The following is an 8,502-nucleotide window of genomic DNA, read 5'->3' on the forward strand; positions in this document are numbered from 1 at the left end:
TTTTAGGCATTGACCCATGTCCCCTGGGGCAGGAGCCGGGTCCCCAAACCCTTTTAGGACAGTATATCTTGCATATTAGCCGTTAAAATTAGCACTTTTAATTTCAAACGTTTGAGTCCCATAGACTTTAATGGGGTTCTAAAGTTCGTACGAATTTGGGGTCCGTTCGAAAGTTCTGGTGCGAACCGAACCGGGGGGTGTTCGGCTCATCCCTTTTGGGGAGCAACATCTTCTCTGAGTGGTGAGATTAACCACTTGCCCACTGGGCACTTAAACCTAACCAGGCCAACCAGACCAATTTTTAGCTTCCAGTGCTTTCACACCTTGAATGACATTTACTCAGTCATGCAACACTGTACCCATATGAAGTTATTGTCCCTTTTCATACACATAGAGCGTTCTTTTAGCGGTATTTAATCCCCACTGTGTTTTTTTATTTTTTGCGCTATAAATAAAAAAAGACCAAAAATTTCGTAAAATGCTTTTTTTTTCATTTCTGTTATAACATTTAGCAAATTATTAATTTGTCTTCATCCATTTTTTCAAAAATGTATACTGCTACATATCTTTAGTTATGAACAAAAAAAGAAAATACTGTGCATGTGCAAAAAAACATACAAAGAAATGTATATCAATTAAAACCATTACAGTGTATATAGTCCAGCAGCATCACTAACATGAGATATAATCATAATAACAGCATATACAAAAAGGTGATGCGCTAAGCAAAATTGCTTATAATGTGATATAAAAGTCCAACTATAAAAATCAAAGATCCGTGATAAAGCTGGTCATTCTAAAAAACCTCCACCTTGTGCATGCCCTGTCACCACTCTCTTAGCAGAGAGCCTGGACCCTTTATTATGAAGGGTCAAACAGGCTTGTAATATTCTTTGCAGGGGTCATGCGCTGGAGATCCTTAGACCAAAAAGGGCTTTGGCTGGATATTCAAACCAGACTCCATCCACCCTCAGATCAATCATATAAATGAAAGAGACACCAGATCGTGTAAAATCCCAAAAAGCTCATTTAATAAAAGGTATTGTACTTACATCAATTCAGATAAAACCAGTTTTGTGGACAAACAGGCAGCCACCATATAGGACATGCAGGCAATGTGCATAGGAACGTGATAGGGAGAAACAGCTCTTTACCTGGCCGGTTTTGTCACAAAGATGACTTCTTCTTGGGCATGAGCATCATTTCCTGCAATCGCTTTAAATAGGAAAAAAACTGGTAATTCAACCCTCACTTTCATTTCTGCATAATTGTGAAGCGGAAGGAAAATGATAAATGGTTTTCAACATGTTTTACAAATAATCATGTGAAAAATGTGGGGTGCATTTGTATTCAGCCCCCCTGAGTCAATGCTTTGTAGAACCACCTTTCCCTGCAATTACAGCTGAAAGTCTTTTTGGAGATGTTTCTACCAGCTTTGCACACCTAGAGAGTGATATGACTAGACTTGTGCACAACTCGAAATTTTGTTACGTTTCGGTTCGTTGTAATTCGTAAAATACATAATTTTGCTCTGTTATATTCATTATGTTACGTTAATATGTTTTTCAAATAATTCCTTATTATTCCTTATTATTCGAAGAGTGTGGATATTTGTTATACTGAATCTCGAATCATGTTGAATTTATTCGTTATAGCCACTATAATTTATTTTGTATTAGTTGAAATTTGATATTTATCTATGTATATATATATATTCGTGATAATGATTCGTTTTGAAAATAGTTTGTTTATTGAATTTATTAACACGCCCAATGACAATGCCTCTTCTCCTCTGCTCAAATTCAATACAACACCCTTCTCACTCAGTTCTCAGGAATGCACTTTGCCAGTAATCCAACCTCCAGCACAAAATTAAACAGCTGATTGGACTGTAATATTTACATTGAGTTGACCTTTTGTTTCATTTTATCTTGAACAAATTCGAGAATCATGTCAAATTCATTTGTTATATTCGCTATAATTTCTTTGGTATTCCTTTAAATTTGTTATTTTTTTTATTCGGACATTCGGATGCATAATAATGCATAATGACTAAGCCCCTGTACACGCGGTCAGAGATTCCGACAACCAAATCCGTCGGATTCTGTCCGTTGGATTTTGTCCGACGGATCTTGTCCGAAACTGTTGCACACACACGGTCGGACGAAGTTGTCGGAAAATCTGATCGCTCAGAACCTGATGACGTTATTTCGTTACAACGGGACTATGTTCAGGCTAGTAGCCAATAGCTTTGATGTAGGAATTTGATCTGAGCATGCGTGGCACTTTGTCCGATCGGAATTCTCTACACATGATCGGAGTATGTCCGATCGGAGCATTTTGTCGGAAAATATTTCCGGCAAGTTGGAAAATTTCGTCTGACGGATATTCCGACGCAAACAGTCCGATGCAGACCACACACAGTCGGAATATCCAACAAAACGCTCCAATCGGACACATTCCGTCAGAATCTCCGACCGTGTGTACAAGGGCTAATAGTTGCCCTGTGGACAGATTCTCCCACCTGAGCTGTGGACCTTTGCATATCCTCCAGAGTTACCATGGGTCTCTTGGCTGTTTTCCTGATTAATGCTTTCCTTGCCTGGCCTGTCAGTTTAGGTGGAAAGCCATGTCTTGGTAGGTTTGCCATTGTGCCATACTCTTTCCATTTTCAGATGATGGATTGAACAGTGCTCCGTGAGATGTTCAAAGCTTGGGAATTTTTTTTATAACCTAACCCTGCTTTAAACTTTTCCACAACTTTATCCCTGACCTGTCTGGTGTGTTCCTTGGCCATTGTGATGTTGTTTGTTCACTATGGTGCTCTAACAAACCTCTGAGGGCTTCAAAGAACAGCTATATTTATACTGAGATGAAATTACACACAGTTGGACTCTATGTACTAATTAGGTGACTTCTGAAGGCAATTGGTTCCACTAGATTTTAGTTAGGGTATCAGAGTAAAGGGGGCTGAATACAAATGCACGCCACACTTTTTAGATATTTATTTGTAAAACAATTTGAAAACCATTTACCATTTTAGAGGGTGGGGTCATCCGGTTATGTCATTGGGTGGCCCCGCCGTTGCCTATATAAGAGAGCTGTCAAAGGGAAAAGACAGCACTCGCCAGGAGGCCTCCCACGGAGATGGAGTTTTTTTTTGCTGTTCTCTATTTTTTTCGGATTCGTCGGCCAGTGTGATTGACAATGGATTTACATTGCGGGGCACAAGGAATTGTCAAAAACTGTCTGTTGTGGCTTTTACATTTTGACACTTTCTTTGTGTGTGGATAGGGGGCAGACCCCAACAATCAATGGGCAGGGTTGTCAGGAAGAGGCCATTTTCCCCATCAACATGGGGACAAGGTGCTTTGGGACACCCCAAAGCACCCTCCCCATGTTGAGGGCATGTGGCCTGGTATGGTTAAGAAGGAAAGGGGTGCACTCGCTCCTACCCCCCTTTCCTGACCTACCAGGCCGCTTGTTCAGATAAGGGTCTGATATGGATTTTGGGGCGTCCATGCCACGCCCCCTTGAAAGGCCTTGTATGGACTGGGGGGAACCCATACCAGTTTTTTCCTATATTTGCCGGCAATACATTACAGCTGCAAGCAAGTTTAAATGATATTTTTTCCTTTAAAAATTTAATTTTGCTGCAGCACTGTTCTACTGTTCTACACATTGCACAGATGTGCCACTTTACAGACAGACTACGGGGACCCCCAGGCACAATATGTTTTGAAAAACTTCTGGAGTGGCCGGACCTTATCCCAAATCTTCTGCATGAGGATATAAATCAAGAATAATTTGTTAGATTTATTATTTTAGGGCCTCAAGGCCATCCGCTATTCCACTCTTGGTCATGAAACCAAGTAGGCGGGTAGACGAGTCCAACAAGTTCAGTTCCAAGTCCTGTCTAGGTCACACCACCCTTGCGATGTGCTGTAGTTGCGAAGCTAGATAGTATATCCAGGGATTGGGGAGAGCTAAACCACCTGCGTCTTTTGGGTGCTGCAGTTGCTCGAGTTTGACCCCGGGAGGTTTCGCGAGCCATATGAATGATCTCAAAATTGAATTAATAATTCTGAACTTCCTCAAAGTGAGTGCCATTGGGGAGTTGTGCAACACGTAGAGTAATTGTGGCATAAATAATCATCTTTATTAGATTTATCCTTCCTACTGGAGATAATTTGAACCTACTCCTTGACCTGATCAAGACACCGGTTAACCAGAGGGGTCAGGTTTAAATTAACATAGTCCAGTGGGCGCGCTGTAACCTGTATACCTAGATATTTAAGGGATGCAGATACTGGGATATCCTATAAAGTCTGTTGGTCCGGGCGGCGCTCCCTGTCCAGGAGTAAGAAGGAGGACTTGGTCCAGTTAATGACAAGACCAGAGTATCTCCCAAATAGTCCTATGACTTTCATTGCTTCCGTCAATGAGGTGGCTGTATCCCCAAGGGGCCGCATAGTATCATCAGCATACATTAATACCTTTTTCCTGGAGGCCCCCATAATGAAATCCCTGTATTGTGGGGTTATCCCATATTAGGACAGCTAGGGGCTCGATGGCCATAGCAAAAAGGAGGGGAGACAGGGGGCAACCCTGCCTCATGCCTCTATGTAGGTGAAATGGTGGCAAAATCCTCCCTCCCTCCCTAATTGCCGCCAGTTGTGATGAATATAATAGTTGCACCCAGGAGATAAATCTGTCACCAGTTCCAAACTTACTCATTAGTGCCCCCAAGTACTCCCACTCAAAGCTGTCAGACACCTTGTGGGCATCCAGTGACAGCAGTGCTCGGTCCCCCTTGTTATCCGCCCGGGACTGGATATTAAGGAAAAGTTGTCACAGATTAATCGCGGACGACTTTTGGGGCATAAACCCTGATTGGTCCGAGTGTATTTTAGTGGAGATGACTCTGTTCAATCTTATTGCTAGTACTTTGGCTAGTACCTTAACATCATTTTGTAAAAGGGATATAGGCCGATAGGAGCCTGGGTCAAGTGGATCTTTATTTGGCTTAAGTATTAATACTATATTTGCCCTGGTCATTGAATGAGGGAGGTTGCCTGTCTCAAATGCTGCGTTAAATACCTTTAATAGGTGCGGGAGTATATGTTCTCCATATTGTTTGTATACCTCAATGGGGAGGCCATCAGGTAGTGCTCCAATGGAGGGGGACATCTGATGAGAATGAGCTATAGTTGCTAACATGCGAACAGTATGCTCTCCCTCCTCATAAAATGCCGGCCTCTGGAAGAATCGCTTCCTCTATGCCACCGAGGCAGTGGTTCTGTACAGCGCATCCTGCGCCAAGAGCCACGCCTCCCTATTAAACTCTGTTGGATCTGCAATACATTTACTCTCCAGGTCCTCCGCCACCTGTTCTATTCCCTCCCTCTGAGCATTTGTCTTTCTTTTAATGGCTTGAATTTTGTTAATAAAAAGGCCCTGCAGAACAGCCTTGAAGGCTTCCCAGGTCACGGCCGCAGACTCATTTGTGACATGAATACGAATTCCATCTGCTCATGGGAAGGGAAGAGTTTTAACCAAAAAGCATTAATTTTCCATGTGCGTGACAGGTCCTCTTTGCAGTGAGATCTGGGGTCAAAGTAAGAAAATATATACTGGCTCCCCAGCTGAGGCAGCATCATTTTTACAAATGCAGAGATTGGACATGATGTCATAACATTTCTCCCAGCCTCCGAAAGATCATAGAGACTCCGGGGACCATCTAGCAGAGCAGAATCTCTATGGTAAACATCCAGTGCTGGTCAGTTCCTTCTCTGGTTTGCCGATGGCAGGAGCAAGACGGGAAAAGCATCGGAGGGCGGTAGGAGGGGGGATGTCCGCCTACAAGAATGATCAAGCAGCTGAACAGTCGCTATGATTGTTCTTAAATACAGTACTCCCAAACTGCCCCAAAGATGCTGCTTTGTGGACTTTTCCCCAAGCGCCCAGTGTGAAAAGGCACACTTAAATGAGAGGCAGTTTTCAGGCGCTATTTAGAGGTTATTTCTAGCTCTAAAACACCTGAAAACCACCTCAGTTTGAAATGGGTCTTAGAGAGCTGAGAGAATTTCACTGAGTGTGAGGTACCAGAGGGAGGGAATGCAGCTAGTGCCATTCTGACTGAAGCCCAAGGCAGCCCAAGGCAGCTTTGGCTTCATTTTCAGGTGAGAACTTCCAAGAACCATTATATTAGTTGGTGGGGGTTATTAGCAGACTGAGTAACAATATTTATGGGGTAAAGCTGAGCTGGGACACGGTATAAGCAGAGCACTAAGTTGGCATGCCTGCTCAGTCAGCCTCCACAAATACACCCCCTTTGGTCTTCTTTTACTTATTTAGCCCAAAAAATACCCCTTTTTGAGTGAATAAACAATGATATAAATTAATTTGCACACAGTGTTGCAAGGTCTATGCAATTGCCAGTTGACTACTTCAGCCCCAGAGGATTTACCCCCCTAATGACCAGGCCATTTTTGCGATACGGCACTGTGTCTATTTAACTGACAATTGCACGGTCGTGCGACTTTGTTCCCAAACAAAATTGATATCCCTTTTTTCGCAAAAATAGAGCTTTCTTTTGGTTGTATTTGATCACCTCTGCGGTTTTTATGTTTTGCACTATAAACAAAAAAATACCGATCATTTTCGAAAAAAAAATACATTTATTTACTTTCTGCTATAATACATGTCCAAAATGTAAAAAACAAAAACAAATTTCTTCATAAATTTATGCCAATATGTATTCTTCTACATATCTTTGGTAAAAAAATCCTAATAAGCGTATATTGATTGGTTTACGCAAAAGTTATAGCATCTACAAAATAGGGGATAAATTTACGGACTTTTCATTTTTTTATTGTTTTTACTGGTAATGGTGGTGATTTGTGATTTTTAGTGGGACTGTAACATTGCGGCAAACAAATCTGACCCTAAGTGACACTTTTCGGGGACCAGTGACACCGATAAAGTGATCAGTACTAAAAAAACAATGCTGTTCAATGTATAAATTGTACTAGCAGGCAAGGAGTTAACACTACGGGTGATCAAAGGGTTAACTGTGTTCCCTCAGTGTGTGTTCTAACTGTGCAGGGGGTGGCTCACTGGGACAACACAGAGATCGCTGTTCCTGATTACTAGGAACAACCAATCTCTGTGTTGTCCCCTATCAGATCAGGGATCTCTGTGGAGCGATCGCGGGTGGCCGGCAGACATCGAGTCCACAGGTCCACACGCGCACTCCCACGGCATGCAGCAGGCACGCATGCGCCCACAGTATCTCATGCACAAAACAACGTACAGGTGTCTACGTCACTTTGCGCAGCCGAGCCGCCCTGCCTCAGTATATGTGCAGTGGGCAGCCCGGAAGTGGTTAAAGTAGCACAGTGCTGAATTGCAAAAAAAAAGGCCTCTGCAGCCAAAGTGAGTTTTTATTCATGTTTTTTTTAATTTTATTTATGTTTTTTATGGTTTTTTTAATTTATGTTTTTAATAACTTTAATCGCATTGTTAAAGATAGAGTATGTTTTGCTGTGTGTGTGATACTGTTTCAGTGCTAGTTGGAAGCTGAGAAATCTGCCAGACACTCTATAAGCAGCTTACAGAACACAGAGCTCACACAGCACCAATCTGCCTACAGCATCTCGCTGCACCCCCAACATGTTCCATCACACAGGACTTTGTTAAGGGGAACCCTTGATCCCTCTTGTTCTGTGTGTGGCTTGGTGCTGAGTCGCCAGCAGGTTTCTCAGCTTGCAACTAGTGCTGAATTGTTTCACAGTATCCACTGGCATATGCTGTTTTACTATATTTCCTCAGTCTGCTGTACTTTTATGAGTATGTTTGAAGGGAAGGGAGCACTGTGGATCAAGATTTATTTTGTTTCAAACACACTTTTTTTTGAAGAATCACTGGGTGATATCTCTAAGAAGGATTTGGAAGAACTATATACATTTACACATTTTATTGTATTTTTTTTTTTACATGAAGGGTTTATATTTGTTATTCAGATTATTATACATTTTTTAAAACTAGATTGTACCTATACATTTATGTTTAAATATACTGTTATTTTACACACTTAGTTCAATTAGCATTCATTTATTTTACTAAATGAGTACTAATTTTACTACTTATTTTACTAAAGTGCAGAGTTACTATTGTACTTTTTTTTACTCCATATAACTTTAAAGTTTAGCATTCATTGGCCAAATAACAGATTAGTGTTGTAAACACTTTTCTAAGTAAATAGATACATGTATAAATTATTTTAGAATAAATGCATTTACCTAGATTTCCTGTTTTTTCAGGTCACACTAGCCTGATGCACCTTTTGCTAAACCGTACTAATCCATTAAGTGAAGTACTTTGGGTGAAAAGTCAATGTGAATGATTTTGATTTATTTGGAACAATTACAGTTATTAATTTTTTACATCATGAACTACTTAAGGACTTTAAACTGGCAATCAAATATAAATGAGTGCGTA

The sequence above is a fragment of the Lithobates pipiens genome, unplaced genomic scaffold (assembly GCF_037356315.1).
Source record: "Lithobates pipiens isolate NorthernLeopardFrog02 unplaced genomic scaffold, aLitPip1_a1.2 Scaffold_19, whole genome shotgun sequence".
Taxonomy (NCBI): Eukaryota; Metazoa; Chordata; class Amphibia; order Anura; family Ranidae; genus Lithobates; species Lithobates pipiens.